This window comes from Rhincodon typus, chromosome 2, assembly GCF_021869965.1.
Source record: "Rhincodon typus isolate 14 chromosome 2, sRhiTyp1.1, whole genome shotgun sequence".
NCBI classification, from domain to species: Eukaryota; Metazoa; Chordata; class Chondrichthyes; order Orectolobiformes; family Rhincodontidae; genus Rhincodon; species Rhincodon typus.
The window spans coordinates 88,148,666-88,164,786 of NC_063333.1; positions in this window are offsets into that span (position 1 = coordinate 88,148,666).

Sequence of the window (16,121 nt, forward strand, 5' to 3'; positions counted from 1 at the left end):
AGAAGGTAGTGCATCTATGGAATGAGGTGCCAGAGCCAGTGGTGCAGATTAGTACAACTACAACATTTAAGAGACATCTGGATGGGTTCACGAACAGGAAGGTGTTAGAGGGATTTGGAACACATGCTGGCAAATGGGGCTAGATTAATTTAGGATATCTAGTTGGCATAGATGAGTTGGATCAAATGGTCTGTTTCCATGTTGTACATCTCTGTGACTAATTCTGCAGCCAGAAATTCATCACTTGACTGACCAAAGCCTGTGCACCATCTAGAAGGCACGAGGCAGGAGTGTGATGGAATATCTTCCACTCGCCCGCATAAGCGCAGTTCCAACAACACTTAAGAAGTTTGACATTAGGACAAAACAGTCCATCTGTTTGGCACACCATGTAATGTTTTCAACATTCACTCTCCTTCACCAATGACACACAGTGGCAACATTGTATAACAGCAACAAGATGCACATCAATAACTCACTAAGGCTTCCTAAACAATACTTTCAAATCTGTAACCTCTACTACCTAGAAAAACAAGGACAGCAGGTTCATGAGACACCACCCCAGCAAAATCCCCCACAAGCCATATACCATCCTGACTTGAGAATACATTGCCATTCCTTCACTGTTTCTGGGTCAAACTACTGGAACTGCCTTCCTAATATCACTGTGAGTGCCCCTTCATCTCAAAGACTGCAGCAGTTCAAGAAGACAGCTCACCACCACCTTCTCCGGGGCAATTAGAGTTGAGCAATAAATGCTGCCATAGCCTGTGACACCCAAATTTTATGTCTGAATAGGGAAAAAAAAAAGTTGCCTTGTTATACTACCAGGTTATGTTTCCCTTAGGAGAGCAGTGCAGTAGGTCAGGGAGGAACTGAGATAAAGCATAACAGCAAACTAACCATTCAGTCAATAGAAGAAAGGACAAGGAAGTTCACTGACTCAAGAGAAAGAGCACTTGAGGTTATATTCTCTTCATGCATTGACAAGTGGATAACAAGTTTATGCAAATTAGAAAACTTGACACGTTTGACTGCAATCTCATGCAAAGCATTACGCCAAGCCTGCAGTTCCATACCTTTGCTGGATTACATATCATTTTACAACAATACTGGACTATAGTAATAGAGCCAAAGCAGTCTTTGCTGATGTTTATTTTCCACCTCAGACTTCTCCCACCTTACGCCATTTCACCATATCACTGTATCATTATATTATCCCTCATATGTTTATCTAACTTCCCTTTCAAATGTCTATTTATTTTGCTTCCACAACTTCCTGAAGTAGGCACTTCAACATTCCCAGCACTGGTCACCAACAATGCCAATTAGGATAATAAAGCACACACACAACTTGCACATCAACATCTTAAGCAGGTAAAAGAAGGATTGACAAAAAGGCAGCATCATTTGGAAGAGCAAGTGAGAAGAAAGATAACTGTTGTATTTATTATTAACAAGGTTAGTTAATAGATTAATTGATTCATTGGTGAGTATTACTGCTTATGGACTAATGCTAAACAACTATGAGTTTAAAAAGAAAATGTAAATACTAATTATACTTAATAACAAGTGAGTAGATGCTAAGTTTTATTTTGTACTTTTGCTTAACGGTTTATTAAGGTCTGTTGATATTGGAAAAATATTTTGGGAGGTATATGTTTTATTAACAGTGAAGCAGAAGGCAGGTAGCTTTAACCTCAGGAGTGCACATCCTGTGGTAAGTGGAAACTTCAGAATACTTCCCCTGAACTGGATAGCCAACTGTACACACAGTGCCAAAAATTGCTGCAGTTTGAGCGCAGGTTCATGGATTGTCATCAGAACAGCACACCAGTATGTCACTACAGTGAGATTGAGAGCTTCATGGATATTCATTCATAGATGTGATCACACCACAGCTTAAGAGTGTGCAACTACAAAATGACTGGTTATCAGACAGTTCTGAATATTGATGAGAGTGATGGTTCATCTGAATAGTGGAATCAAGTCTATGTACTGGCTATAAGAGGGAGCACAAGGGAGGCTGGATGAGGCAAAGTGAATGGGGATTTAATATTTAGGGGACTAAGTAGTTGTTTCTGTGGTTGCACGCATGATTTGAACTGGGTGTGTTGCATCCCTGTTACCAGGATCAAGGATATCACTAAGGGACTGCAGAGCATCCTGAGAGGAAAGATGAACAACTTGTAGTCAGAGTCCACATTGGTTTAAAATAAATGGATAGAAAGACGGATATCATTGTGCAGTCAGAATTCAGGGAGCTAGGTACGAAAGTAACAAGCTGGACCTTTGGAAGAATTAATCTCCAGATTTTTTTCATTGTGTGATGTACAAGTGAGCAGGAGGCTAGTACAAATGAATATGAGCTGCAAAGTTGGTGCAGAAGAGTTGAGCTTAGATTTTTGGCATATTGGGACCAAGTCTAGGGGAGATCGCGCCTATAGAGGATGGATGACTTGCACCTGGCCAGAGCCAGAGCTAAGTTTTTTGTAGGCTGTTTTGGTCATACTTCTGAGTTTGAAGTAACTAAACAGCAACAGATGCAGAGGAAATGTGAGAGCAAGAGTAATCCTCTGAGAATGAAGATGAGGATCAGGACATTGAGCAGGAGGGAAATCCAAGAGACCATAACAGAAAAATGCATTGTTAAAGATGAGATACCAGGGAGAACTTAATAAAAACCCACTTTTTGAATATGGTTGCTGGGTTTGAACTTCTTTTTATTTTGTGTGTCTTCTATTGCAAGCAGCTCTTGGTCCATCCAATGTACATATGGACCTGGTTATTTCTATACGCCTTGAACTTTTCTGAAGTTGATTAAATTTTTATTATTCATATGATTGCATGTGTGGTTTCTTTGGGTGATCCCACCTTCAAGTATCTGTACAATACAGATCCTCTTCACCGTTCAGAGGAAAGCAACAGTCGGTGAGATGGGGCATTAATATCACAAGGCACTGAGGTTTGGTGGTGGTTAAGGTTTCAGTCAGAATAGAATATCCAAACATTGTGCAGTGAATTTTCTCATGATAGGCAGCAGTTTGGCGGTAATCTTGAGGCAAATCCTTTCTGCAACCCCATGCAGCAGCACTTTCAGATCCTTATTGGTGAGCACCGAACTTGTATTTCTGCACTATGTTGTCAATAATGACAGTCGGACAGCACGCTGTTCCTAAAGGGCAGTTCCTGGCTGGCAGCGTTTTAAGTACTATTGAGCTGGTTTTTAAACATGGTGCCAGTGGCGTGACGAATGCAAAATCACAGCAACAGCAGGGACCTCCACCACTCCTGCTTCAGGATCCCATGTTCTGGGTGCAGTAACACCCAGCTACACAATTAAAAAAACTGAAGAGTGGACAATTGCACAATCAAGTCGATATGGGCCATACCAGACCACCCGCAAAGAATCACACCTAAACATAATCATTTTGTCAAAAAAATGCATACTTTGATCCTAAGATGTTCAGGAAAGATAGAAAAGAACAAAAAAGAGAAGGAATGTGATAATGTTTAAGAAGAGAGTTGCCATGCTGAAGGAAGATGATGTTCCCAAAAAAAGCACGGATTTGAATAGAACTAAGGAATAAAAAAATGTACATTGCTCAGTATATTCTACAGGTCTAGTGGTAAGAATGAAGGGAAACTTGCAATGAAACTACAGAGAGAGACAAAAAAATCTGAGGTTTTTTTTGGCAGTATGATTTCAGTACAATGGGAATATGGTGGACCAACTTATCAGCATTTAGAGGTTAGTGATTATTGCATCAATAAGGCTTAGGGTAGCTATGGAATAGATGATGAACACTTTAGAGTGAGGGTATTAATTGGAGCAAAGCGAACTCCAATCTATTCCAGGCCTCAACTCCTCTTTTGAACCAGCTCATTATAGCTCTCAACTCCTCAATATTTCAAAATTCTATGTACTCCCCCTTCAAAATACTTTCAACAATCTAGCGTCTACAACTCTCTGGAGTAACAATTCTAGTCATTCACCAAGTTCTGGAAGGAGAAATTCCTTCACAATTCAGGTGTACTTGAGTGTTCCCCTATTCTGTATCTGTGTCGCCCCTATTTTAAAACTCCTTCACTAGTTAAAGCATCCTCCCCACATGTTCATCCTGTCAAGATGCTTCAGAATTTTGTTTGTTTCAATAAGACAAGCCCTCATTTTACTAAACTCTGAAAGATAAAGCCTAACCTGTTTATCCATTCTTGAGAGGAAAACCTTTTCATCCCAGGAATCAGTGCAGTGGATCTCTTTTGTATTATCCCCAATGCCAGTATATTCTTTCTTAAATAGGGAAATAAAACTGTATGCAGTACGCTAAGTTTGACCGCAGCAACACACTATATATTTGTAACAAGACTTCCCTATTTTTAAACTCCAACCACCCAGCAACAAAAGCCAACATTTCATTTGCTTTCTGAATAACTTGCTGTGTCTGCATGCTCACTTGCTGTGTTTCATGCCCAAGAACACCAAGATCTCTTTGTGCTACACTTTTAACCATGTATATAGGATTAAATACAGGAGCAGAATTAGATTAATGTCACATCCAGTCTGCCCTACCATTTAACCATGGATGTTTCTCAACCCCATTCTCCCGCTTTCTCCCCGTAACCCATGAACGACCTACTAATCAAGAACCTATCTATCCCTATCTTAAATACACGTAAAAGACTTGACTTCCACAGCCTTCTGCAGCAATGATTTCCACAGATTCACCACATCCAGCCGTGTGTGCCATATTTTGGAAGGAAATGAAGGCTTTGGGGAAAGTGAGAATTTTAGTTATGAAGATAATTCGGAGAAGTTTTATCTGTTTCCTTGGAGATGAGAAGGCTGATAGAAGATTTGATAGAATTATTCAAAATTATAAGGGTTCTGGACAACGTAAATATGACAACAGTGTTGTCATTTATGATAGGGTTAGCACACTAACTCAGTGGTTAGCACAGATGCCTCATAGCACCAGGACCTGGGTTCAATTCCAGCCTCAGGTGACTGTCCGTGTGGAGTTTGCATATTCTCCCCGTGTCTGCATGGGTTTCCTCCAGGTGCTCTGGTTTCCTCCCACAGTCCAAAGATGTGTAGGCGAGGTGGATTGGTCATGCTAAACTGCCCATAGTTTTCAGGGATATGTAGGCTAGGTGAATTATCTATATGAAATGCAGGGTTACAGGGTTAAGATTCGGGAGGTGGGTCTGGGTGGGATGTTGTTCAGAGGGCTGGTATGGACTTGATGGGATGAATGGCCTTTTTACACACTGTGGGGATTCTATGATTGTGAACAATAGGGCACAAATTTAAAGTAAATAGTAGAAAAAGCAACTGTGATAGGAAAAACATTTTCTCACAACTAGTTAGGATCTAAAATGCACTGTCAGAGTGTGCGGTGGGGATCGGTTTGTTTACAGCATTCAAAAGGGATTTAGGCAGTTATTTGAAAAGGAAAAACCTTGCAGGTTTTGTTGGAGAAGGCATGTGAGCGGCATTAAATGAGCCCTTTGTTTTGAGAGCTGGCACAGGCACAGTCAATCAAACGGCCTCCTGCTGCATGGTAACTATTGATGTAGACAAAATGTTGAAGTTTTTCATCCTGTACTCATCAGGTCAGGATGCAAGAAACAGACTTGAAAGAAAATGTTTAAATAAGGTTCAAGTTCTGTACAACCAAGTACTTCTATGACTCTTTGACCTGTGAAAGATCAGCACAAAAAAAACTCTTTCAAAATAATTTCTCCTCGACAGATCCTTGTTGGGTTGCAGGATAACCCTTCAGTATCATTGTGCATTCTGGTGAAACTGCAAACATCTAAACTGTGCTTCTCTGCTGCATGATAAGACTATTTGTAGAAACATAGAAGATAGGAGCAGGAGGCGGCCATTTGGCACTTTGAGCCTACTCCGCCATTCTTCACGATCATGGCCAATTGTCCAACTCAAAAGCCTAATCCTGCTTTCTCCCCAAGACCTTTGATCCCATTTGCCCCAAGTGCTATATCTAGCCGCCTCTTGAATACATTCAATGTTTTGGCATCAACTACTTCCTGTGGTAGTGATTTCCACAGGCTCACCACTCTTTGGATGAAGAAATGTATCCTCATCTCCATCCTACATCATCTACCCCGAATCCTCATGCTGTGACCTCTGGTTCTAGACACACTCACCATCAGGAACATCCTCCCTGCAACTACCCTGTCCAGTCCTGTTAGAATTTTATAAGTCTCTATGAGATTCCCCCCTCATTCATTTGAACTCTAGTGAAAACAATCTCAACCTAGTCAGTCTCTCATCATATGTCAAACCCACCATCCCCGGAATCAGCCTGGTAAAATTTCGCTGTACTCCCTCGAGAGCAAGAGCATCCTTCCTCAGAAAAGGAGACCAAAATTGCACACAATATTCCAGGTGTGGTCTCACCAAGGTCCTGTACAACTGCAACAACACATCCCTGCTCCTGTACTCAAAACTTCTTGCAATGAAGGCCAACATACCATTTGCCTTCTTTACTGCCTGCTGCACCTGCATGCTTACCTTCAGCGACCGGTGCACAAGGACACCCAGGTCCCACTGCACACTCCCCTCTCCCAAGTTACAGCCATTCAGGCTGTAATCTGCCTTCTTGCTTTTGCTTCTAAAGAGAATAACCTCACATTTATCCAAATCATACTGCATCTGGCATTGTTTTGCCCACTCACCCAACCTGTCCAGATCATGCTGAAGGATCTCTGCATCCTCGTCACAGTTCACCCTCCCACCCAACTTGGTATCATCTGCAAACTTGAAGGGAGAAAGGTCCAGAAATGTCAGGGGAGTAATTCCATTTGAGGAAGTGTGCTATAAATTGTAAAAGGAAAGAGGTTGGAAGGAATGAGCATGAATAAAGCATTAGGGCTTCCCTAATTTGAACTCTGGTATCAGAATTCTCCAGTAATATTTTTCCCACTTGCCTACTGCTCACTTCTTACACATTCATTAAGTCATTCACTCACTTACTTTGCTCATTCATTTACTCATTCAATCATTCACGTTCTCGCTTACTTATCCATTCAATCACTCAACAACTTTCTCACTGGTTTGTTTGTTCATTCACTCATACACTCACTCATTTTTTCACACTCTCAATTACTCACTGGCTTACGTGATGACTCACACATTCACCCATTTGTCGTCCGACTCACTTACTCCTTCAGTCAAGTACTTATCCTTCCATTTTCATTAAGTCACTTCATTTATACAAAGATTTAATCACTGGTGGCCTCATGTTTATCAGCCAGAGAATTGTGCAGTGAAGGGATTACTGCAAAGTCTCAGATAAAACACTTCTTAGTCTTGGATCATAATGTAGACTTCAACGGGTTCATGCTTAATATATTGAATTTAGTATTAAGTTGCTACATAAAATAAATTCATTCCACATGAGATTTAGAACACAGCTCACAAATGTCACCATATGGATTCAATTTCCATTTTTCAATGACTTCAATTATTAGGAAATATTCACCATCATTGGTGGAAAAGGATTAGATTGGACAATGGGTTGGTGTAAAATCAGGCAGCTTTCCACTTTACTGGATGTCCAACCAAACTCTGCTGCTTATTGACCATGTTGTCAGGTGATAAAATGAATTTTGGAGTTCTTACCAGAAACATTTTAAATTTACAATGTATTGTGATGACATTTATGATAGGATGTATGACATTTCCTGCTATTCAAGCTGGGCACAACTTTTGACAGTTTGTGAGTCTGTGGTTCAGCCTTGTTTTGACCGTACATAAAGTCAATAGTCATGGAGTGGTGGGGGCAAGGGGCAGGGGGCTGCCTGTTTGGAAAAGTAAGCTTGAAAGTGTAATGGTTTTTTGATTCTCGTTCAAAATTATTTTCAGATTTTTTTATTTGCTGGATTATGTTTATAGGATTTTACCTGTGAATGGGTTACTCGAAGTTTTTACTTATAAATCTAGAGTCATAGAGTCATCGAGATGTACAGCACACAAAAAGGCCCTTCTGCCTATCACATCCGTGCTGGTCAAAAACAACCAGCTAATTTATAATCCCAATTCTTGACAATAAGCATTACAAAGGCATTCCTGTTATTTTTGCATTGTAAGGATAATCAGTAGCAGTATTGTTAACGCAATGGCAGGTTGCAAGTTTCCCCAAAGTATCCTACCAATCAAATCCTGTTCTACAGCTTTCATTGCCTAAAAAGAGCAATTATTTTCTGGCACTTTATCTTATGGATCTGCTTCTGCCTATAGATAGTTCTTCTTCTCCACTTGCTCTCAGTTCCTCATTCCCTCAGTTGCCAGTCTCTCCCTCAACACCTGATTGTTAATTTTTCCATTTTGCCAGGGATAATGCTGAACCATTCCGTACTACTAATTTGCAAGCCAGCCTATCAATTTAACCAAAGGCTGGGTAAGAAATTGAGTTGCAAATTGACAATAAGTTCCATATATTTTCCTCCGAGAAAATTCAGTCTTCTGCTCTCTTCACATCCCTGCAAAAATATTGGGGTCAATTTTATGTTTCACGAAATTCACTGACAACATCCAGTTCTATCTCACCAGCACATCTCTTAGCCTCTCTGTTACCATTATGTTGTCACACCATTTGTTCAGTTCTGAGTGAGATACAATACTATTCTGACACCATATCCTCTCTGTCACAAAGGCAGCCTATTTCTAGCTCTGCACTATCATGTATTTTTGCTGCTGCTTCAGTCCATCTATTGTTGAAATCGCCAACTCCAGACTCAACTAGTCCAACATCTCCAGACCAGCATCCCAGCTTTTATACACTCCATAAATGTGAGCTCATGAAAATCTCACCCTTAATTGCAGCAAGTCCCGTTCAACAAGTTACCCTGTGTTTGTGGCTTGTAATTGTTTTGGGGCATGGGGATTGTGTTTTGTGATCTGCCTGCACACTGTCCTATTGAGACAGATAACACACAAACCTCCGGCTGTTTCCTATTTTTCATGATTGTGGCATTTTGCAGCCAAGTGTGATGCCAGCTGTTGGCAGGGTGAAAGTTCTGCAGGGGCCTACCAATATACGTGACTGGCAAGTTTTCTTTCATTCTTTCATGGAATGAGAGCCTCACTGATTAATTGCTCACCCTCAATTATTATTCAGAAAGTGCTGGTGAGCTGCAGGATTCTCTCAGAATAAATCCTCAGAGGTAAATTTTATTGGTAATTGAGAGGACATCAGTGGCACCGTGGAGAACAAGCCTGCAATCCTTTCCCAAAATATAATAGTGCTGTGCAAATTTCCACAATTAATATTTTACACACAACCCTTGATTTCCTTGCCTTAGACGACATAGTGAATATCATCCAGTCTAGTCAACAATCCCGACATATTGAGGCCCTCATGTGAAAGTGGAGGCATTTTCAATGTTTTCTTTTGAAGCAATGTGAGTGAACATGAGGGCATTCTAAGTCCTTGGGGTTCCCAGTGCCACAGGGAGTTAAGAACCACTTGCATGTGACTCTAAAGTCCCCATGAATGAACAGGAAGAAGTATAGGAACTACAAAACCTGGCACTCTATCAATGTGCCATTGTTTTATGACCATTCACAACCATCATATTGATGAATGCACATTATCATGTCCATATCACCTTGAAGTAGGCTAATATCCGCCCATCTTTGTGTACTGCAAAGAACCAGAGAGGACTGTTAAGAGACAAGGGCTATCCTCTCTATAAACGGCTGCTGATCAGATTGTACGAAGAGTTTGTACAATGAAAATTGTGTTGCCAGCAGGACCATTGTGGAGCAGGACATTGTCATTATCAAACAGTGGTTCCACTGCCTGGGCAACTCTGCCAAGGGTTGCAAAACCTCATGGAATATATCTTCATGTTTGTGGTAAGCCCATTGCATTTTCCACAACTTCACCATTAAGAAGGGATAACTACATCCAACATAGAAACCAACAGCATTTTTTTTATTCGTATAAGAGATGTAGGCATCATTGACTGGGGGGCTAGCATTTATTGCCCATCCCTAGTTGCCCTTGAGAAGGTGATGGTGAGCTGCCTTCTTGATCTGTTGCAATCTATTTACTGTAGGTAGACCTGCAATACTGTTAGAGAGGGAGCTCCAGGATTTTAACCCAGTGACACTGAAGGAATAGCAGTACGTTTGCAAGTAAGAATTGTGATTGGCTCAGAGAAGAACTTGCAGGTGCTGGTGTTCCCATGTATCAGCCTTGTCCTTCTAGATGGTGGTGTTCTTGTGTTCAGAAGGTGCCATCTAAGGAGCCTTGGTGAATTTCTGCACTGCATCTTGTAGACATTACAAATTGTCCTACAGTGCATCGATGGTGGAGGGAGTGATTGTTTGAGACTGAGGTGCCAAACAGGGACTGCTACCAATTAGTGTTTTTCTGATTGGTTTTGGTATCCTATTAACCACTTGTTGCTTATTGAATATGATTAATTTTTGTTTTGGCTTATTTGTGGAAATTGCTATCTGTATTCCAAAAAATTATTCTCTTCAATTTTGAAAGTACAAACCACTCAAGAATTTAAGATTCAATTTTACAAAACGTAGCTTCCCCATGTGGCTTTGCCAAACATGACTTTGTATGTTAATTACCTGAAACACAATAACTGCATAGTTCATGCGGCCCATAGGCACAAAAACTATTCTATGGTAGTTATCATTTGATTAGCTATTCTGAAATTTTAATTATGAAGGAGCATAAGGTGGGCCAGTGTTGATTCGATGCAAAATGTCACATTAGAGCATAACTCCTAGGTTGGTTTTGAGACTGTGCTGGTTAACTTGAACACATTAGAGTCAGACTTAGTTGGCCAACTCTGCACTCAGCTTATTTTCATGGATTTGGCAAAAAGCATTTATAACACTCATATGTTACAACATTAATTTTAAAAACAAATATTCTATCACACTAGAATCCTTCAGCTAACCAACTGCTATAGCACTTTATTAAGGCAAAGCACTTGCACATGGTTTATCTCAAAAGTGCAATATTAAATACACATAAGAAAATAAATGACAAAGGCTGGTATCAGAGTGTGTTGGACTTTCAAAATTGAGGAGAATAATTTATTGGAATTACAGATGGCAATTTCCACAAAGAAGCCAAAACAAAAATTAATCATATTCAACAATCAACAAGTAGTTAACAGGATATCAAAACCAATCAGAAAAACAGGAATTGTTGAAATGCATGTCAGGTCCACCAATATCTGAAATAAATAAACACACAGTCATGAATGGTGGTGGTCAAATGGACCAGTCACAGGAAGAGGAGGTTTCATCTCTTGCCATCTTTAATGTTGGGGTAGTCCAACACATCAGTGCAAAAGATAAGGCTGAAGCACTTGAAACATTCTTCAGCTAGAAGTGCCAGGTGGATGATCCATTTCAGCCTCCACCACAGGTACCCAGCATCACAGATTCCATTCTTCAGCCAGTTCGATTCACTCTGCATGATGTCAAGAAATGGCTGAAAGCAATAGATAGTGCAAAGGTTATTAATGCTGACAATGTTCTGGCAATGGTACTGATAATGTGTGCTCCAGACTTGCTGCATTACTGGCCAAGATGTTCAAGCACAGCTATAACAACAGCTACTGGACAGTATGGAAAATTGCCCAGCTATGGCCTATTCACAAAAGCAGGATAAATTCAACCCTGCCAACTGCTGCCCCATCAGTCTAGTCTTGATCAACATTGAAGAGATAGAGGGGATCAAAAACAATGCTATCAAACAACACTTGCTTAACAATAACCTGTTCACTTGGTTGTGTTCCACTAGGGCCACTGAGTTCCTGACCTCAATACAACCTTGGTTCATACATAGACAAAAGTGTTGAATTCCAAAGGCATGGTGAGACTGACTGCACATGATATCAATGCCTCATTTGGTTGGATGTGATATTTAGGACACCAAGTGTAATGGGAATCAGGGGTGGTGTGGGTAAATGTAAAACCTCTGCTGGTTGGTGTTATATTAAGCACAATGGAAGATGGTTATGATTGTTGGACATCAATCATCTCAACATCACGATATCTCTGCAGGAGTTTCTCAGGCCCAACCATTTTCAGCTGCTTAATCATTGACCTTTCCACTATCAGAAATGGGGAAGTATGCTGACGAGTGCACATTGTTCAGCATCATTTACAACTCTTCAGATACTGAATAATTCCATGTCCAAATGTAGCAGGACCTGGACAATATCTAGGTTTGGACTGAAAAACCACAAGTAACATTTGTGGCCACAAATGCCAGGTATTGACCACATTCATTGAGAGAAATCTAACCTTTGTCCCTAGACATCCAGTAGCATTACTATCACTGAAGTCCCACTGTCATCATTCTAGGGATTACTGTTGATCAGAAACTCAACTGGACTAACCATGCAAATACTGTGTCTACAAAAGCAGTCAGAAGCTGGGAATTCTACAATGAGTAACTCAATTCCTGTTCTCCAAAAGCCCGTCTATCATCTAAAAGACACACATCATGCATATGATGAAATATTCCCTACTTGCCTGGATGAGTGCAGGTACACAACACCCAAGAAATTTGATATCATCTAGGCCAAAGCACCACATCTACAAACATTCATTCCCTCCACCTTCAACACTCAGTAGCAGCTTATAAATGCAGAAATCTATATCTTGTGAATCATATATCATTCACAAGATGCATTACAGCAATTTGCTGAGGTTCCTTTGACAACATCTTGCAAGGTAGGGCAACAGATATATGGGAACACCACCACTGGCAAATTCCTCTCTAAGCCACTTATCATCCAGACTTGGACATATATTGTCACTTCTTCCTTCCTAACAGCGTTGTGTGGGTTCTTACCCATTGTGTAGGTTCTCAAGGGCAATGAGAAAGGGGCAAAAAATACTGACTCAGCCAGTGATACCATACACCATGAGTGAGTAAAAAGATTACTAAAAATATGAAAGATGAAGAAAATGCTGGAAGCATTTATGGGGTCACTTAAATGTCAGTTCCAGTCTTAGGGGTGGGCCTCCTTTATTTTATTACAGAATGCACAATAGTCACTCTCCTTAGAACACAGCAATTTGATAAGTTGTTGATTACAAGCTTCAGCACCTAGAAAATTTGCTTATAATTGACAAAGAATTCTACCAACAGCAAGAAAAATATTCAGTCCTACTGTACATTCTAAACTGTGCATGCTTTAGTAAAAAAATTCTGACAGCAATCTTAGAATTCAAAAGGAATATTGCAAAGTACAGGACTAAATATGAATAATCTGTTTTAAATATCCCATTGCTTTCATCCAAGGTGTTAAGCACTGTTGTTCTTAGCTGGCGTTAGCAATCTGTAAATAAAACTGATTTTGCATTCAAACCAAACAATGGTTGTCTTGGCAGAATAAAAAAAGGTGGATTGAATTTCTTTATCATTCCTCACGAACAATTCAACAGAAATGCTCTTTGGTTGTGTCACTGCTAATAGCAACCGAGCGCCAACATGGATTTAGTTTCAGGTTCTGTAGTTATAAAGCTGGGGCTGCGATGTTTATTTCAGGTGAGCTTCGACGATCAGGGATAGTTATACAATCTGACTGACAAGGGTTTGAAGTGACAATATGCTGAAAATGTGAGTGCGTGTCTGACAGGAAGAATTCTTCTTGCTGATGGCACCCAGGGGAGCAGTACTTTTGACAAGACGTATCTTTAAACTTGTCATGGAGTTGCTCTCTTGAGTACCATTTATTGCAGATCTCTGTATTCCTCAAGGAGACTGAAGGATCATTTTCTCCTATAGCTGTGGATTGACATTAACCAACAACATTGCATTTCTCTTTGTGACAATTCATTTTCTTGGCAAGAAGAGTCTCTTTGTTAAATGTGTTCAACAGTGCAATAATGTTCTGCAATGTTTTTCTATATATTTACAGTCAAATAAGAGCACCAACTGGTGTTAAAGATAACCGAAACGGTTAAGACTTCGAATGAACGACATAACTATTAACTTAATGCAACTATGTAAAAGTTGGTGATGTTGGAATGTCTGAAGAATTCGTGGCAAATGATGCTGCATGTTATTTGAAAAATGTTGGATGCAAAATTTGGGATTTAAATCCCATACGGTTATTATAGCAACAATGAAGGTGAATCAAATATGTTCACTCTTTTTATGAAAATGGTCATTTCATGCATATAATTAGTCAAAACTATACATCTGATGTAAGGTTTGATTTATATTTTTTATTTTTGTTATGCTAACTGGCCCTTGCATTAGAATTCCAAACAGCTGCTGCTTTATGAATTGTTTCTGGGCGGAAGTTGGACAGTGCCAGTAAAGCATTCGCTCCTTCTAACATTTTAAACACTTTTTTTGTGGCTACTCTTCTGTCCCATCTGTAGTAGTTCGAAATGTAAGTTAATGGTTTCAGCAATTGAAAAGAAAATAGCGTTTTGCACACAGGAGCTCTTGTACGTTCTGTTTCTTGGAGCTTCAACTTTGAGTTATAAACAAAAAATCACTCTATGGTCTCTCTTCCTGTCTAAGTTGTTGAATGGTGTCTAACCCTATGGCTAGGATTTGGCTGCATTGCCGGGATCCATACAAGTTCTAAACACTGCAAGAGGACTGCAGGAGCTTTGTAGATAAATTGGAAAATGTATTTCTGTGCCAGGACTAAGCAGGCAGGCAACTGTGATCAGAACCACACCAATGACAGAGGTCAAAGAAACAGTCTTTACAGTAGAGGCCTTCTCATTGGGATATAGGGCCTCTGGAAACTGAGACCTGTCCCAGGTAAACCACTGGGTTGCCTCCATGGTGATTTCTCCACGCATTGAGGCTGGAGTATGATACCCACAGGGCAACAGGACTCTCTCAGGGAATCCTTCCACACCATTTTGCCACCACTCCCATCTCCCATTCCATATCCAAAGCATGAACAAAACCTCAACCTCTTTTTCCTGATCGAACAGCTCCAACTTTGCAGTGCTCAGGATGCTACTACCAGTTCTCCAGAGAGATTCCCCACTTCATTACAGTTCCACATTGGATATCCCAAACTTTTATGCTTCCAGTTGGGGAAGGATGGACTGGCACCCTTTCTTTATTTATCCACACCTCCAATATTAGCAACAAGGTTGAGTTAGAAAGGATCCCTTCCTTGGTGGATACCTTTCTCCCATCATGTTTTAGAAGTGACCAAATTAACCAAGTTCTTTTGGCTTAACAAAGAGTAGGTTTACTAAAGACTAAATGCAAAAGGAAATATTAGTGCGAAGATACAAGTTATAAATAGATAAATGGATTGGTCTCTGAATTGTTCGCAAAGAGTAGATAATTGAACCTTGTGGCCGTTTACATTGGAGGTTATCAGTAGTATTGGTATAAGTTGGTAAATCGTTAACTTCACAATCCTTAATTTATTTAGATTGGTTGAGGTTCTGTGGTTTTGATGCCTTTCAACTGTGATTGTACTCCAGCTTTCAAGGTGAGAGAGATACCCTTGTTGTCGTCTTTCTTTTTTAACCAGTTTGCAGCACTTGGGAGTTAGTGAAAGTTGTTACCTGCAACATAGGGTAATTAAGTGATAGTTAAGTGAATGTAACTTTCACAACATGCTAACACTCGAATGAAGTCTGGCATAAGTGAGAGCATTCAGTTTGACTACACTATTCCAGCAGAGTTAAAACAGACTTTTAGCACTTGTCTTTGTATCCTCTTCACAGGGAAAACCACAAATGTGTCTGTAGTTTGGGAAATAGTCTGCAAGAAGTAGCTTGCTGTTGATCAAGGAGTTATCAGCCCTTTATCTCTTCCCTCTTATGTCTACAAAGTCAAACAGTCTGTTTGAAGTTTCTTTGACATCTTTGGATGTTACATCCTACTGGTCCCACAACTAGTTTTTTTTTAACACCTGTAGTTGTAGTATGGCTTACCAACTCACTGTTCCTTTATAGATTGCTTAGTAGATCTAATGTGTGGCTGATCTACAACCACACATGCTGAAAGTGAAAATTACCCATATCATTCACATGAAAGACTTGTAATCTAACTATCAACATAAAAGAGTGTGGAACATTACCTAAAGAAAAAGCAGAAAGTAATAGTTGG